This window comes from Esox lucius, chromosome 2, assembly GCF_011004845.1.
Source record: "Esox lucius isolate fEsoLuc1 chromosome 2, fEsoLuc1.pri, whole genome shotgun sequence".
In the NCBI taxonomy this organism is placed as follows: Eukaryota; Metazoa; Chordata; class Actinopteri; order Esociformes; family Esocidae; genus Esox; species Esox lucius.
In genome coordinates, this window is record NC_047570.1 from 27,811,807 (window position 1) to 27,830,911 (window position 19,105).

A 19,105-nucleotide genomic window follows, 5' to 3' on the forward strand; every position below is an offset into this window, starting at 1 on the left:
TGTTCTTTAGTCCATTGGGGTTTCCCTCTCTCTCTGTGGTCTCCTGTTCTTAAATCCATTGGGGTCTCACTCTCTGCCTCTCTGTTGTCTGTTGTTCTTTAGTCCAGAGGGGTCTCCCTCGCTACTTCTCTCTGTTTGCTCAATGCTAAATTTCAGTGACAATTTCACAGCTTTCCTTTCATTGACCGATGAAAAGGAACAGATTCCTTTCTAGTTAGTCACCCTCCAAACGGCATCCTGGGAAAATCTAAAACTTTGGCATGGTGAGGCGGGTACACCTCTGGGCGGTCTATATGGGCATTAGCTCCTGGGTAAACAGCGGGCCGTCGTAATGCTGTGAAATCACTGAGTGAGAGTTAAGGTCTCAGTGGGGGATTAACCAGAACCTTTTATTCACTCCTTTCACTTGGTCCAATAGGAGCTGCTCACTGTTTATTGTCTGTAAGGCTGGTTGCTGTGTGTGTGTGTGTGTATGTATGTGTGTGCATGCATGCGTGCAGGTTTAACTTTACATGTGAGTATGAAAATCCCCACAATGATAGTTAAACAAGGACAACTGGATCTTGCGGGGACATTTTGTCATCCTCCATGAGAAAAAGGCTATTTTTGGTTAAGTGGTTAGGTCACTGGTGAACCGTGACTATTGGAGCTAGGCTCTCAGTAGTGAAAAAATATTTGACGTCATACATGTAGATGGAGAACTCGGATGCCTGCGTATACAGCGCACGACTTGAGAGCTTTCTTTTGCAGATCTATGTAGGAGAAGCAATAGAATTGATGACAGAGTCAAACGGTCCTAACCCACAACTCGGTTGTGTCTCACAGAAGCAACACACATAGGCTGGAAAGCAGTTGCAAATATCAATAGCAGGAACCACTTTAGAAGAAAATACGGTTGTGTCGTTTCAAATAGTGGTGGAATAAATTCAACTGCACAACTACACAGATTATTTCAAGACCATGGACAGTAAATGTCAGAGAGAAAGAAGTTGCGCTGTATTCGATGTCCAGCATTCAACATAAATAAAAAGCACCACAACAAGAAATGTCATGTACCCAGTAATTCCCACTGCAACGTCATTACCTTTGTTTTTGCCACACAACCAGTGATCTAAAGTTGAAAAATTATATGAATGGACAAAAAGTCCACTCACCATTATGATTGTCATGTAAAAACAAAGGTAATTCTCCTGTCCTTTATGAAATGGGTACTGGCATGTTCCATGTTCAATGTCTTTTAATTTTATGTCTAAAACAAGTTGTTTTTCGATTAAGATCAAAGCCAGGGCTGACAATCCATCGCCATCCTTACCTACACTCACTGCAAAAAAGCTAGCCAGCTAGCTAAGCTCAAGCAGGAGAAAACAAGATAAGGCTCGCTACTGGCTCTGAATTAGTGACATATACTTAGGCCCTCTAGAGGCCCTTGAGGGATGATACAACTGTCCCACCTATTACAAGACAATTTGTGATTGTTTGATTCTACTGTTATTCCAAAATGTCAATGACGTTGGCTCGTGCCTTATATTCAAAGCCTAAGGCCCTAGAGAATGAGCGTTGAGACCAGCTAGATAATATCTACCAGGAAACTACCGCAAAAAATTCTGATTGGATACTTTTTTCTCTTGGACATTAACCCTTCTTTTTGCAACACAAAATGAAGGAATTCAGAAGGAAGATCATTACCATTAAGACAAAAAAGATTAAATTAGTGAAAACACTTTTGCAAATTTATATGTAACAACATATATAGATTTGTATCTATTCTTAGGCCCTCTCCTAGGGTATAGAGGGCCCAGATGGTTCCCCACTGGGTTTAGGGTAAACATTACAATTGGGGTTTTAGGCTTTGGTGTAGGGTTAAGTGTTAGGAGTTAGGGCTAGGTTTAGGGTTAGTTTTTCTTTAAACAAAAATATATCCTCTGTGTGTGTAAGGTAGCTACAGCATTGTCCTCCATGGCCTGATTGTTCATAAGCATAAGACAGTGTTAAACTATATTCCACTATTGAACTATCTTCTGCCTAGTGACCCAAAGGGCACACCACCATCTTCACCCACCACAGAGAGAGAGGGAGAGAGGATGAGTGCCAGAGAGGGAAAGAGGGAGAGAGAGAGGGTGAGTGCCAGACAGGGAGAAAAGGAAAGAGGGTGAGAGAGAGAGCGAGAGAGGGAGAGAGGGTGAGAGAGAGGGAGGGCTATGGAGACAGAGGTAGGTTGCCAAGGACAGTAATTAGCACCTTAATGCAGCATCATGTATAACACTTTTTACGGCCTCTATAAATGTGCTTGAATAAAATTTCCTCTCCTCTCTTTTCCTCTACACTCCTTTCCTCTTCTCTATTTTCCTCTATCATCTCTCCTTTTTGAGAGCTCAGTTCCTGGTTTCCTGCCCATTCCAGACTCCCTGTCTTACGCTTATGAACTCAGAGAGAAGCAAGATATAGAGTTAGACTACCAGTCACAGTTAACCCTTAATAATAACATTAGGTCTGAGTGGTCTGGCAGCCACATTCAGTAGCTCACCTAATGTCTCAAAAGGTCATGCAAGCAATGCGCGAGCGTGCGTGTGTGTGTGCTGCTGTGTGTGTGTGCTATGCGTGTGTGTGAGTGTAATTGAAAAAAACTGTGGGTAGAGAACTCAGGTGTGTTGTAAAGTATATTACTATATAAACTATATAGCCCCATTAGGATTGGAAGCAGAACCCCTGCCGTCACTAATCCAGATGGAGAGAGCAGAATGAGAACAGAAAATCTGTCACCTCTTTTACCTGGTTGCTGAAGTGTTCCATTTAGAGAAGGGACTAAAGCTTCTCCGGCTCTGTTCTCTAGCATGGATCACTGGATGGCCATTGTGACCTGAAGGTATTAGTAAGTGGATTGTTGGTGAGTTATATACTTATAGGCTCTTTAGAAGTCTTTGATTGTGCTGTTGGGACTGCAGGGCATTGATCAGGCCCAGTACAGTAGCATCAAAAAGCCTCCCAGCTGGAGAAGACAGGGCGGGGTCACTGGAGCTGGAGGCTTACAACATCTTCCCTTTCAGTCATCTCTTTCTCTTTCATTCCTCACTCTGTTTCTTTGTCTCACTCTCCTCATAGTTCATGCTAATCCAGCGTGGCCCTTCGAGAGAGAAGAGAGAGAGAGAGAGAGATGGAGGGAGAGAGATGGAGAGAGAGAGCGAGAGAGAGAGGGAGAGAGAGAGGGAGAGAGAGGAGGGAGAGAGAGAGGGAGAGAGAGAGGGAGAGAGAGAAAGGAGGAGAGAAAGAGAAGGTGGAAGGGGAGGATGGATGGATGGAGAGAGGAAGATCAATAGTGAGAGAGTGGGACAGAGAGAAAAAGATGATGAGAGAGAGAGAGAGAGAGAGAGAGAAAGCGAGCAGGAGGACGAGAGCGAGAGTCTGGTTTCCCACTGCTAAACAAAGGTTCTGCTGCCCTCAGCCTCCACGGTCCACTAAAGGGAGGGAGAGAGGAGGAGGAGGGATAAAAGCACTCAGTTTGCAGGCGCTAATAAGCGTTGTGTTTGGCAAGCCAGCACTTCCGACACACACACACACACACACACACAAAATAAAACCCACACACACAAATGGGGAGGAAAAGACAAGAAGTGTAAGGACACTTCATGGGGTGTGTGTAGGGTGGTGTACGACAGTCCATTATCCACACCCCTCCTCTACATCACAAAAGCCTATAAACAGGTGCCAAAAACACATGCCTCTGTACACACAAACATGCACACATACTTTACTATCCCCCAGAACATATTCCCATGGCAAATCCTATCCTAACTGTAACCCCAACTGTAGCTCTGGGGAGTGGCAAAAAGTCATACTATCCCTGACACACACAAATACATTATATACATCTACAGCTCTGGAAAAAAGAGACAACGGCACCTTTTTCTTTCTTTTCCAAAAAAGTTGAAAAGGAACAGTGAGGAACGGAAGCGCTCAATTTGCAGTGGTCTCTTAATTTTAACCCTTCTGTTCCTCACTCAAAACCTTAATTTTTTACTTTTTTTGGAAAGGAAAGAACAAATGTGCAGTGGTCTCTAAATTTCTTTACGGAGCTGTATATCCTTGTTGGCACATAAAACAAAAAGTAAAAAAAAAAAATCTTACCTTCCCTAAATTGTTTTGCTTTTCTTTAACTTAACCCCTAAAAGCCTTTTACCTTCCATGAACAAACATACAGATAGACACACTCACTACATGTTAAACTACAACCTGTGGCTTGAGATATACAGTATAATGTTATAAGTGCTAATGTCTTGTGTACACACAATCCTGACCGTCCTGGTTCACACTTATTCTTGCACTTATTTCTTAGACTGGGTCTTGGCCAGATTCTAATGACACGCACTTACGAGACAATTTGACTTCTGGGTAACCAAGATTACTAGCTATTCCTTTCTTTTCAAACATAACATTCTGTAGCAGTCTAGAACAGCCTTCAACTCTGTCCTGAGATCATCATAATGGTTTCTTTGAACATTAAAAGTAGCAATTATCATCCTTCAACACATTTGTTTGCCATTTAAAAGACATTTAGATGTTTTATTGGTGTGTTAGATGGCTGTGGGCCCCAGGGGGCCAGTCAGTGTTAGCTAGATGAAATGTTTAGGAAGGTCATTTTAACAGTACTCCAATGTCTGTCTTTTCTCTGGCGTACAGACGACGGTGAAAAGACCATCACTGCAACGGTTCACATTAATGATTTAAAGGTTTGCCATTTTCTCCGTTTGTAAACACTGTCATTTGTTTTTAGCCATTACATGGACCTCTAATGGCGATGCAATAAGAAATAACAAGTGGAAGTGAGATAAGCTGTTGATTTTCTATTCAGCATGTTTTGCATTTTTGAGTTGTGTTTCAGAGGTCACGTTTATTCCACCCTAGCCTAGAGCGTTGATTTACACAGATTCCAAAATACACTGCTCTCTGCTTGCACAGAGAAGATTAATATCAGATACGAAGACAATATGTGGCTTTTGTGTGTGTGTATCTCAGTGGGTGTTCTTGTGTGCAGGTATAAGTGTGTTTGTGTGTGTGCACCCTCTTTCAAACAGTGGTCTGAGTCCTAGACCTCTGCAGAATTCTTACACCACCCATTCTGTCTACATTGCCTCTTTCTAGCCTCTTCTTCTCCTCCGTCCTTTAAATCTCTGTCTTCCTACCCTTTGGCCACTCTCTACTTCTACTTCCTCTTTACCTCGCTCTCTCTTTACATCGCTGTCTTCCCATATCTCTTTACCATTCGGTCTTTCTTCTGCTACCTGTCTTTCTGCTACTCACACACCATTCCTGCGGTCTGCTTACTGAGAATGAAGAGAAGTAGGGAGATGTAGTCATGTTTTCTCTTGTGGAGGATAGCGGATAGAAATACAGAGGTGGAGAGAGGACCTTAAGGGAAAGGCTGAGAAAGAGATGGTAAGAGAGATGTTGAGAGAGGTGGAGAAAGGACCTTAAGGGAAAGGCTGAGAAAGGAGATAGTAAGAGAGATGTTGAGAGAGGTGGAGAGAGGACCTTAAGGGAAAGGCTGAGAAAGGAGATGGTAAGAGAGATGTTGAGAGAGGTGGAGAAAGGACCTTAAGGGAAAGGCTGAGAAAGGAGATGGTAAGAGAGATGTTGAGAGAGGTGGAGAGAGGACCTTAAGGGAAAGGCTGAGAAAGGAGATGGTAAGAGAGATGTTGAGAGAGGTGGAGAGAGGTCATGCAAGATTGGGAGAGATGGTGGAGAAGGGACTTGGAGAGGAGAGAGGAGGTGAGAGCAGGGGAGAGCTAGAGTTTTTTTTTTGGGGGGGGGTTCTATCATGTCCCAGCAGCTCTATCTGTGTGGTCCAGGACTTCACCTTGCTTCCTTCACTCCATGCCTTTAGTGGGTAATGGTGCACAGAGAGACGTATCTGAAGAGACACGGAGGCAGAGAGGAACAGATTACCTGAGGCCAAGAGAGCACTGACCCTCTTAACCACAGCCCAGCCACAACTAATGATCTCAATAAAAACCACTGGTTCTTCTACTGACAGCTTCACACACTGTTACTCCTGTTAAATCACTAGGTTCTTTCCGTACATGTGTGTGCATGTGTTTTGTTTGTGTGTGTATGTGTGTATGTGTGTGTGTGTGTGTGTGTGTGTGTCTGTTAGAGTTTCTGTGTGTGCTCAGCCTCCCGGCATTGTGTCTATGTAGCATCCAGATACAGGAAGACTGAACGCTGGCCTGGCAGGCAATGAGAGAATCTTCATTATTAATGTCCCTATTAACCTCACACATAAACACATCAATCACACACACACACACACACACACCACACAAAAGCATGGGCAAAAACATATACGCGCAAACACAGATACACACAGCCACAAACACACCAGTTGTCTGATAGAATTTATCAATTATTTACTGCTCAACAGAAAACCTTGCTGACTTGTAATTTCAGAGGGCACAATTGACACACACACATACACACACACACACACACACACACACACACACACACACAAACAAACACAAACTCAACACGCACTTTTAACCAGGCAGGGAGTTTTAATCAACAAATCAAATAAGATCATAGAGGAGAGAAGATGAAGGATTTCCCCACCCTCTTACCTTTGACCTTTGAGTTCACAGTGGACCTTCTGTAGAGCTCCACTTTCATGGGGCTCTGGGAGCAACAGGGTGGTGGTTTCATTTTCATCATGTGATCTGTACTCCACATGCATCCATACTTGCTACTTATTGCTCTACTTTTCACTGGTGCATGTGTATATATATATATATATATGTGTATAGTTATCACTCCCCTGTGGAATCTGCTGCCTGTGTTCAACCAGGACAAATCCAATACCACCTCTTCAAATAGCATCCAAACTATGTATGATAGTAGGTCAATGCGAGAAGATATTCTCAGCTATGAGATACCCCGCCTTCACTCAGTAGCCATTGCTCTTTTCCTATGTAGCAACAGTTTTAGCCAAAACAGAGACTAGATATGTGTGTGTGTGTGTGTGTCTATGTGTCAGTGGCCTGTTGATTGGTCTGATAAAATGGAGGCATCTGCTATATTATCTCAAGCTTTAATCTCCATCCAATCATCCGTAGACAGAGAGAGCTAGTTGAGTTAAACAGAGGATCTAATGTGATTATTTCCGGGCCCTTATCAGACTCCATCTAAATAACATTGACTTTATGTCTTCAGACGAGATGCATTACCTGATAAATGGCAGTGGGCAGTCATTGGTATTGTCAGTTCAGTGGTGCTGTGTTGTGTTTTTGAGTCGTTGCCGTCATTCATTCACCAAGTGATCTGTTCCTGCTATTGCAGGTGTACGTGTTTGTGTGTGTTCGTTTCATCTACTGTATCCTTGGTTTCCTGGTTATGGGATAGAGATGTTAGTCAAGGTATTGACTCTCCCCAGTCTCTGCCAATGTGATTAGCTTCAGCAGTCATCTTCCATTTCCCGATCGATACCTTTCTGTTTAGCTGAGGCTGCATGGGGCTTAGCTGGACGGTTCCTGAAGGCTGTAATAGGTACAGAGAAAACCACCTAGAAAACAATGTCCATATCTGTGTGTGGATCTGTCCAACTGTGGCCATCGCCCTATTGAAGTAGTAGTCATTTTCAGTATAATTGATTGGCTGTTCACTTCTGATGACCCATTTGGAGTTGCAATCGCATGACAAACCAGGCTATAACGAGGGGCCAGCCAATGTCTGACTGGGTAATCAAGAGAGGTCAGCCAATGAAGTTGGAATGTCCATTCGTTAATGGCAGTGTGCATGCTAGAATTTTTTTCTCCCAGTTTAGTCCTGTGTGTGTGTGTGTGTGTGTGCGGGCGTGTGTGCGTGTGTGTGTGTGTGGTGGGGGGGTTAATGGTGTGTGAAGTCAGAGCAGGAGAACATGACAGGGACTAAAGATCATTACAGTTCAGTAAACAGCAGAGACCAGCCCGTCCAACAAACAACACACACACATATACACATATAACACACACACACACACACAGAGAGAAACACACAGATATCTGTATCAAGCACACCCACGCAAACAAACAAACACACACACACATCGGCAGCCTGCAGCCGCAGTCGTCTGCTCCTCTCAGCTAATTACCTTCCCCTACTAATGCAATTACCCCTACTGTAATTTACCATGGCTAAGAAGGCGCTCACGCTGCTCTGGGTGTCTGTGTGTGTGCGTATGTGTCTGGATGTGTGTCCATGCGTTTGCCTGCGCCATCTGGTTGAGTCCTGAGCTGGTCCCAGGTATCCTTGCTGTCCTCGTTACCTTCACGTCAGATCACTCAGCCAGGCTGCCTGCTGTCAATGACATCACTCACTCAGTCAGCCGTTCGCTCAATCACGTTCACCTAAGAACATGTGCTAGACCCCACCCCTGACCTAAGCACATTCCTGACCCATCTCCCTGGAGATTTCTTCTCCCTCTGTGTCCCAGGACTCAGAGGACATTCTAATTAAATCTTCAGAACAGCCAGCTTGCTAATAAATCCTGACAGGACGGGTTGTGTGAGTGGCCCACTGACCTAGAGGCTGGCCTGTCACTGTGTGTGTGTCCAGCGGGAGGTCCAGGCCAGGCTTTTTGACACCTGTGTCCTGCTAAGGGAGAGGTCATGATCTGGGGGTGTGGGAACCACTGTGACTCAGGCTTTTTTCGAAGCGCTACGGAATCTATGGGGGGTGGGGTCACTATCATATGTTAGCTGTACTGGCTACAGTGGGGAGAACAAGTATTTGATACACTGCCGATTTTGCGGGTTTTCCTACTTACAAAGCATGTAGAGGACTGTAATTTCTTATCATAGGTACACTTCAAATGTGAGAGACGGAATCTAAAACAAAAATCTGGGAAAATCACATGATTTTTAAATAATCTATTTGCGTTTTATTGCATGACATAAGTATTTGATCACCTACCAACCAGTAAGAATTCCGGCTCTCACAGACCTGTTTGATTTATCTTTAAGAAGCCTTCCTGTTCTCCACTCATTACCTGTATTAACTGCACCAGTTTGAACTTGTTACCTGTAAAAAAGACACCTGTCCACACACTCAATCAAACAGACTCCAACCTCTCCACAACGGCCAAGACCAGAGAGCTGTGTAAGGACATCAGGGATAAAACTGTAGACCTGCACAAAGCTCGGAGTGGCTACAGAACAATAGGTAAGTAGCTTGGTGTGAAGGCAACAACTGTTGGCGCAATTATTAGAAAAGGGAAGAGGTTCAAGATGACGGTCAATCTCCCTCGGTCTGGGGCTCCATGCAAGATCTCACCTCGTGGAGCATCAATGATCATGAGGAAGGTGAGGGATCAGCCCAGAACTACACGGCAGGAACTGGTCAATGACCTGAAGAGAGCTGGGACCACAGTCTCAAAGAAAACCATTAGTAACACACTACGCCGTCATGGATTGAGAGCCCCCTGCTCAAGCCAGTGCATGTACAGGCCCGTCTGAAGTTTGCCAATGACCATCTGGATGATCCAGAGGAGGAATGGGAGAAGGTCATGTGGTCTGATGAGATTGAGCATTTTGGTTTAAACTCCACTCGCCGTGTTTGGAGGAAGAAGAAGGATGAGTACAACCCCAAGAACACCATCCCAACCGTGAAGCATGGAGGTGGAAACATCATTATTTGGGGATGCTTTTCTGCAAAGGGGACAGGACGACTGCACCGTATTGAGGGGAGGATGGAGGGGGCAATGTATCGCGAGATCTTGGCCAACTTCCTTTAGTAAGAGCATTGAAGATGGGTCGTGGCTGGGTCTTCCAGCATGACAACGACCCGAAACACACAGTCAGGGCAACTAAGTAGTGGCTCCGTAAGAATTGGACATAGCCTGGAAGATATTTCTCATTTAGCCTTGGTTGGGTGCGACCATAGTATGATCTACCACATCCGTGGTAAAGTGTTTCACTTGGGCTTTTCCGCCCATGAATCATAACATTACAGCAACACTTCACCCCACAAAAAAAACTTTCTGCATAAGTTTGGGCAGAGTTAAGTGTCAGGGAACGACATTTAGTCTGAGCGCTAGCGGAAGTCAGCCATGCTAGATACTCTGTGTTGGGTCAGAGCACCAGGAAGGACGCTGTGTTACGCTATGCCAGATATTCTATGTTAGGTTGGAAAACCAAGGAAGTTATAGCTATGCTACGCTTTATTAGGTTGGAGTACCTTAGGACCTTATGTCACTATGCTAAGCTAGTAGCTACCCTACTCTAGGTATAATTTCTTACCCACGACTGGAGAGAAAGAGGGACAGCAGATTACTTTAGTATACCTTTTGTGCAACTTTGTTAATAAACCAAATAATCTCATTTACATCTCTGAACTGCGGGGCATTGCCCCTCCAGATATAAACTGTGATATAGACTGTTGCCAGAAGGAAATGGGATAGCAACCCTGAAAGGCTAGATACAGCTGTGGTGTGTGAGACTGCGTCCCAAATAACACTGTGTTCCTTATTTAATGCAAATGTTATGTTTAGGCATTAATGCTTGGGGTTATAGCTAGGTTACGGCATAATATTTTTCTTAAGGTTAGGGTATGGGTTAGGTTTATGGCCCTAGATAATAAGGAATATGTATTTCAGGGTTAGGACTTAGGTCCCCACAAAGATAGAAAGACAAATGTGCATGATATGTCAGATGATTTTGATTACAGCATCTTTGTCAGTCTGCATCACTTCTTTGGCCCTTCACCTCAACCTGAATGAAAGACAACAGTAGCATTGTGATACTGCTGCTTTTTTTATGTTGCCCACTACTTAGTCTCAATTCTATTACTTAGAAGTCAAGGAGAAAGAAGACTACTCTAAAACAAGTGATTTACATCATTGTTGACTGGTTGTATTTTCACATAACTACTATTACCCTAGTGACCTCCTTTGCACCCCATTAAGAATTCATATCGAGCAATAGCTGCTATTATGGGTGAATTTTAATAAGCTGTAATTTTCAAAGATAAAGTGAAACCTCGTTTAGTTATTTGTTTGATGTGTTGGCACAATTATATATAGAATTGGTATGAACCACTAAATAATTAGGTGATCTACATCAGTTTGTGTGTGTATTTGTTGGTGTTTTTGTTTATTGGGGTAACCTAGTCACCACCACTGTGGTTGCTTGACCTATATTCCATTAATAAAGAGTAGGCCAGGGGAGAACCTATGAGATTAGCACTACAGTGAGGTGCATGATTACGTTTCATCACCAGGCCTTGTCTTATTTTAGCCTCATGAACCATCCGCTGCCTGGAGACAGAACCATCCACTGTGTGGAGACAGAACCATCCACTGTTCGTACACAGAACCATCCACTGTCCAGAAACAGAACCATCCTTTGTCTAGAGACAGAACCATCCACTGTCCAGAGACAGAACCATCCACTGCGTGGAGACAGAACCATCCACTGTTCGTACACAGAACCATCCACTGTCCAGAGACAGAACCATCCACTACCTAGAGACAGAACCATCCACTGTCCGAACACAGAACCATCCACTCTCCGGACACAGAACCATCCACTGCCTGGAGACAGAACCATCCACTGTCCGGACACAGAACCATCCAATGTTCAGAGACAGAACCATCCACTGCCTAGAGACAGACCCATCCACTGTCCAGAGACAGAAGCATCCAATTTCCGGACACAGATCCATCCACTGTCCGAACACAGAACCATCCACTCTCCGGACACAGAACCATCCACTGCCTGGAGACAGAACCATCCACTGTCCGGACACAGAACCATCCAATGTTCAGAGACAGAACCATCCACTGCCTAGAGACAGACCCATCCACTGTCCAGAGACAGAAGCATCCAATTTCCGGACACAGATCCATCCACTATCCGGACACAGAACAATCTACTGCCTGGAGACAGAAACTTCCACTGTCCAGACACAGAACCCTCCACTGTCCGGTGACAGAATCCACTGTCCAGTGACAGAATCCACTGTCCGGAGACAGAATCCGCTGTCTGGAGAGAAAGTGCATGGTTGGAACTTGGTTGATGCCTTCAACCAATGAGAGAAAATGGCGGGGCTGGGCAGAGCTTGGCTGGGCTGGCAAAGCAGGGTAGGAAAGGTAAGTTCAGGGCAGAAAAGGGTAGATTAGAGCAGAGGAGGGCAGAGCAGGGCTGGGCTAAGTTCTGGGCATAAAGGCCTGGTAGGAAACAATAAAAGAATTCCATTAGGATTCACAACGCTGATTTCCTACATCATCCTTCCCATGTCAAGACAAACTGTTCTAATTATGTTGCGGCTGCTCTTGCCTTTCACAATAGTGAAAGCTTGTAGTTTGTTGTTGTTGTCATCCAATCACAAATTATTCAACTGGAACTAGGCTCCCTTCAAAACATTTAATTAGCCTGGCTAACGTTGGCTCGCTAGCTTAAAGGAGTAATCCCTAGGAACAAATCATGAATTCTGTGAAAGCCATTGTTCGATCATTGGGTAAAATAAGTTATGTTCACTAGGAAGTGGTCCGTCTGTGAAATCAGAAAATTATTTTGTAACGTTTCATCTATTTAGTCAGGACATTGGAGATGGGAGGGGACACTGTTGTCACTCAGAGACCACCACACTTCTTCTCATGCTCCAGTTTACAGTAACTAAAACCTCCTTTTCCCTCCGCTTTGAACCACAAGACATTTGTTTGATATTTGTTGAAAATTGCAGTGGGAAAAGACAAACGTTTCAGTTTTATTTTCACACCCTTACTTCCTAGCATTGGGACTTAACCCGTGATTCTCTGAATCAGACGTTGTGGTTAATGAACATCTGTCATCCTTGTCTACTACACCGTCGCAAGTTGCAAACCTAGTGATGGTACAGCACTCGCTGTTCGCCCTGGTGGATAGTATTGACGTGAACATACATCCTAATGTCTGGTGTCACTGGGAGCTGATGGTGCAAAATGAACCAAGCCTAGTAAGGTATAGCTAAAAGAATTGCTGTACATTTCTGCACCCGGGGCTCTGTGTGTACAGTCTCTAGGCTGTGACTGACTCTGACCAGACTGGAGAATACAGGTCAGACAGCCAACCAGGAGCCCCACGGATGACGAATGCATGTCATGCCTGGTTTAGCTGGGGCTGAGGCTGGGACTGGGCAAGGGCTGGGGTGGGCCGCACACAACCAGGGTTGGAGCATGTAGAGCTGGCTGGCGGGTATAAATAGGAGTGTGGTTTGCTACATCTCAGCACTTAGATGGGCAGCGGGAGAGAACAGAAAGTAGGGCAAAAGAAACAGGAAGGTATAAAGGGTGAGGGCAGAGAGAGGAGGAGGCATGGAAACACTGTGGGATTTGTGGGTACCGCTACTTTTCCCTCTCTTTCACTCCAACTCTCTTTTTCTCTCTCGGATAGGAGCAGCTGTGTCCAGCACTGTTCTCACTCTGTATGTTTTGTTTCTATGCATTTCTGTATGTGTGTGTGTGTGTGTGTCTTTCTTTCTTGGCTGTGACTTAATAGATTGAAGTGGTGTTGCCCTGTACCCTCCACTCTAATGGACTTGAACATATCCTGACAGGGATTCCATACCCCCACACAACAGTAATGCCTACAATCAGCACACCAAATACACCACAGAGTATTCAAGATGTGAAGTGCATTGTTAAAACAGATGTTGTAGCGTTTTGTTAAGACAGTTTTGAGAGATAAGTTCAAAGCAATTCATCCCTGAGGCACTTTGTAATTTATGTACATAACTTCTAGGGAGTCAGAAAGCACACAGTGGGCAAAAACTCAGTATTAAAAAATCATTACAAAAAAACTTTCAATAGAATAATTATCCAGTCACTGGTGGTATATTAGTTCTGTCTGACAGGACTGGAAATGACCTTTGACAACTGAGGAGAGGGAAGCGCTGAGATCAACTACTCTCTCTGATAATCAATCAAACACACACAAACTGACTATAGTTAATTAGAATTTATTAAAAAACAGCTCTCACCTATCCACCCATCACTCCACTGCACTAATCAAATAGTCAAAAAGACAAACTGTTCTTTTAATATATATATATATTATATATGTCCTTAGCTAACTAGCTATTAACCCTAACCCTACTGACTACCCACAATGATTAGATTCAGAACTGGACAACCACTATATTTAACGTTTTTGTACCCTAAAATCTGTTTGTGTGGTCTTGGATAGCTTTTCTTTGTAAATAACTTTTTCTTTGTCAATGACCAGCGAAACATTAGGGATTTTGTCTTGCTGTGTTGCATTGGGAAAATTCTATTGAAATAAGATTAACTATATAGGCTCAAGCAGGATGTGAATGTAACACGAGCTACTGCTTTATTTTTGATTCTTCTTTTTTAAAAACAACTATAAACTGTAAGGTGTAGGCCATTCAAAGGGTTGATCTGGTGGGTGGTTTTGATGTCACCAGCCTCCTCCCTTGCCTGAGGATCCATAGAGAACAAAAGAAAAACGCCTTCCCTTTCACAGGTTATGTCATGACTTCCATGGACCACCCGCTGAGATGTGCCTCTTGTTAAGTAAATCAGCTGTTAAATGAGGAGAAAATCAGAATGGAGTTCCACTTTAAAGTTAAACAAAGGAAAAAGATGGACAGATCATTTAAAGTAAAACAAAGGAGAAAGATGAACAGAGAATGTGAAGAAAAAGAAAAGGAGAGATTGTTATCAGTCATTAGTTAATAAATTCTCCTCCAGTCTCTGAGTGACCTAATCATTATTTCCCTTAAAGACTTGAAGCCAATGACCAAGACTTCCTCCATTACCCAGGCTTTGAATTCAGTCCCTCATTAGGCAGGCACACAGACATACAGACAGACAAACACACCCACACATACTGACTTTAGTACTACATTACAAAGGCCTTAGCTATAGAATAATAACAAGGTGCTTCAGCTCTGCTGACATTCCATCTAATTGAATAAGTGAAGGACTTTGTCCCTTTTAGAGAATGAAAGGGGATGGTGGAAGGGAGATGGAGTGAGAGGAAAGGAGAGGGAGATGGGGAAAGTGACAGAGGTAAGGATAAGGAAAGAGAGAGAATGAAGGACCGTGTTGTCAGTCAATCTCATTGTCTGTCCTGACTAATTATATCGCAAGGACTACCTGAGGAGAGAGAGAGAATGAGAAAAAGAAGAGTGGAGTGAAGGAGGGGAGGGAGCAGAGGAGTGCTGGACGAAGACGGAAAGTCGGTAGACAGATGGGGACAGTGGGAATATGGGGAGAGTAGGGGTTGAGGGGTTCTGCTTGAAGAGGGCATGGAAGTTAGTGAGGTTCTTGAGGAGGGCATGAGGGTTAGTGAGGTTCTTGAAGAGGCCGTGAGGATTAGTGAGGTTCTTGAAGAGGCCATGCGGATTAGTGAGGTTCTTGAAGAGGCCATGAAGATTAGTGAGGTTCTTGAAGAGGGCTTGGGGGCTAGTGAGGTGATTGAAGAGGCCATGTGTGTTAGTTAGGTTCTTGAAGAGGGCATGGAGGTTAGTGAGGTTCTTGAAGAGGGCATGAAGGTTATTGAGGTGACTGAAGAGGGAAGTCGGGTTAGCATGGTGCTTGAGGGGGGCGGTGTGAAGCAAGAAAGGCAGACTCGCAGACAGAGACATATGCAGAGGGCACAGTCACAGACAGAGACAGGCTGGCTGAATACCAGACTCTGGAGCTTCTGGGGACAGACAGAGAAAACTGCAGCCGCAAGCTGTTGAGACCGAGATAGGCTCTCTTCAGATTATTGTCTGTGTGTTCAGTGTGTGTGTTCAGTATGTGCTCAGACAGATTCTCAATGCTAAGGGGTGTCCTGTGTTTGTAAGACAATGCCACAACTTTCTCTTCTTCTCTCCTGAAACACAAAAATCCAGCTACATCAGTCAAATAAATGTACCTTCTGGCAAATATGGTTTTCATCTGAATGTTCGGAGAGCACCAGGTTCTCCACCACTGCCATAGCTAAGTGATCACTGACGCTTCACTATGTGATGTTTATTTCTGGCCAACTGAGCCAAACTCTCTTAATAGATGGCTCTGCATCAAACCCTTCATATCCCAATTATACAGTAGACGGTTACTGAAAACATCTCCCGTAAACACAGGCACCCAGCAAATGCTCCTGCCCACTACCGCACACACCCTGGCCTAGCAGCTGTTCTCTGGTGACAAGCACCTGCTACTCAGCCAAACGGTTTTCCTCCCCTCTCCCTCGATTCATCTGTCGCCATCCCTCTCTTTCCCTCTCTTCATCTCTCTTTCCATACCTCTCCTTTGTCTGCATCCGTCCGTTCTTCTCTCTTTACCCTGTCTTCATCTCTCTTTACATCCCTCTATTCCCCATCAGTCTCTTTTTTCTTTCTCCATCCTTCACTTCATCGCTCTCTTTAGCTCCCCTTCTTTGTACCTATCTAATCATCCTTCTCCATTCCCTATTCATCATTCTTCATCCTGCTCTTCCTCTGTTCCCATCAGATCCTTTACCTCTATCCACCCTCTCTTCATCTTCATCTTTACCTCTATCCACCCTCTCTTTATTCCACACCCCTTTCTTCATCTCTCTCTCATCCCTCTCCTTATTTGTCCCATCAACACCTTCATCTCTCTCCAGTGCAGTGTGTGTGTGTGTGTGTGTTTGTGTGAGAGGGAGAAAGAGAGGAGGAGAGAGAGGGGGAGAAAGAGAGAGGTTGACAGGCATAAAGTGAGGGAGATGTTGAGAAAGATATTGAGAGAGGCGGAGAAAGAGGGAATAGGAAAGAGAGAAAGAGGGAATAGGAAAGAGAAAGAGGCAGAGGGAGAGAAAAAGGAAGAGAGAGAGAGAGAAAGATTAGCATGGTAATGGCATCATGTTATTAGAAGGAGCGGACAGAGGGGCTCTGAAACAATGGAGACGTGTGTTTGTGTTGGTCTATGTGGTGTCATCTAGGTCTATGTGTAGGTCTATGTGGTGTAATCTAGGTCTATGTGTAGGTCTATGTGGTGTCATCTAGGTCTATGTGTAGGTCTATGTGGTGTAATCCAGGTCTATGTGTAGGTCTATGTGGTGTAATCTAGGTCTATGTGTAGGTCTATGTGGTGTAATCTAGATCTATGTGTAGGTCTATGTGGTGTAATCTAGATCTATGTGTAGGTCTATGTGGTGTAATCTAGATCTATGTGTAGGTCTATGGGGTGTAATCTAGGTCTATGTGTAGGTCTATGGGGTGTAATCTAGGTCTATGTGTAGGTCTATGTGGTGTAATCTAGGTCTACATGTAGGTCTATGGGGTGTCATTTATGTTTACGTGTAGGCCTATGTGGTGTAATCTTGGTCTATGTGTAGGTCTATGGGGTGTAATGTAGATCTACGTGTAGGTCTATGTGGTTTAATCTAGATCTATTTGTAGGTCTATGTGGTGTAATCTAGGTCTATGTGTAGGTCTATGTGGTGTAATCTAGATCTACTTGTAGGTCTATGTGGTGTAATCTAGGTCTATTTGTAGGTCTATGTGGTGTAGTCTAGGTTTATTTGTAGGTCTATGTGGTGTAGTCTAGGTCTATTTGTATGTCTATGTGGTGTATTCTAGGTCTAAATGTAGGTCTATGGGGTGTAATCTAGGTCTACGTGTAAGTCTATGTGGTATTGTTTAGGTCTACGTGTAGGTTTATGTGGTGTAGTCTAGGTCTATGTGTAGGTCTATGTGGTATTGTCTAGGTCTATGTGTAGGTCTATGTGGTATTGTCTAGGTCTATGTGTAGGTCTATGTGGTATTGTCTAGGTCTATTTGTAGGTCTATGTGGTATTGTCTAGGTCTATGTGTAGGTCTATGTGGTGTAGTCTAGGTCTATTTGTATGTCTATGTGGTGTATTCTAGGTCTAAATGTAGGTCTATGGGGTGTAATCTAGGTCTACGTGTAAGTCTATGTGGTATTGTTTAGGTCTACGTGTAGGTTTATGTGGTGTAGTCTAGGTCTATGTGTAGGTCTATGTGGTATTGTCTAGGTCTATGTGTAGGTCTATGTGGTATTGTCTAGGTCTATGTGTAGGTCTATGTGGTATTGTCTAGGTCTATTTGTAGGTCTATGTGGTATTGTCTAGGTCTATGTGTAGGTCTATGTGGTGTAGTCTAGGTCTATTTGTATGTCTATGTGGTGTATTCTAGGTCTAAATGTAGGTCTATGGGGTGTAATCTAGGTCTACGTGTAAGTCTATGTGGTATTGTTTAGGTCTACGTGTAGGTTTATGTGGTGTAGTCTAGGTCTATGTGTAGGTCTATGTGGTATTGTCTAGGTCTATGTGTAGGTCTATGTGGTATTGTCTAGGTCTATGTGTAGGTCTATGTGGTATTGTCTAGGTCTATGTGTAGGTCTATGTGGTATTGTCTAGGTCTATGTGTAGGTCCCATTTAAGATAGTAAAATCTGAATAATCCCCACAAGGAACATTTGGATTTCTGGCTTAGGGGTTTGGAAACACATCCAAATAAAAATGTTTGGTTAAGGCATTGTCGGTTAGGCTTAGGGTTACTGTGAGGTGTCAGGTCCCACTAGAATAGAAAGATAAACATAATGTGTGTGTCTGTGTGAGATAGACAATGGAGACGACTGATTTTTTGTCTCTACACCATGCTGATAGGTTCCAGTCTTTTCCTGTTCAAACATAGCTTTAATCCATGTCCACTATTCAAACACACTGTGAAGAGGACCCCAATCTGACAAACACAGGCTTGTGTATATGTGTGACAGATGTGTGCACGTGTGTTTTGGTCTGGGTGCACATGCGTGAATCTGTGATTTTGTATTTCTTTAAGCAAGTGTATGTGTGTGTGTGTGTGTGTATCTTTTTGCATGTATTTGCTTGTATGTATGTACATGTGAATGTCTGTGTGCATGCATGTGTGTGTGTGTGTGTGTGTGGTATGTGTGACAGGGAGATCAATATAATAAGTGTGTTACAAATAAATGAATCCTCCTTTTTGTGGGATCTAATTCTGTCAATGTTACATGTTGCCATTTTATATTGCATTAAAATAAAGCCTCTCCTCAGAAAAGGGTTGAGACAGTATTCTCCCGGGAAACACACGCACAATATTTATGTACATACACACAAACACACACACACACCACCAAAATGGCT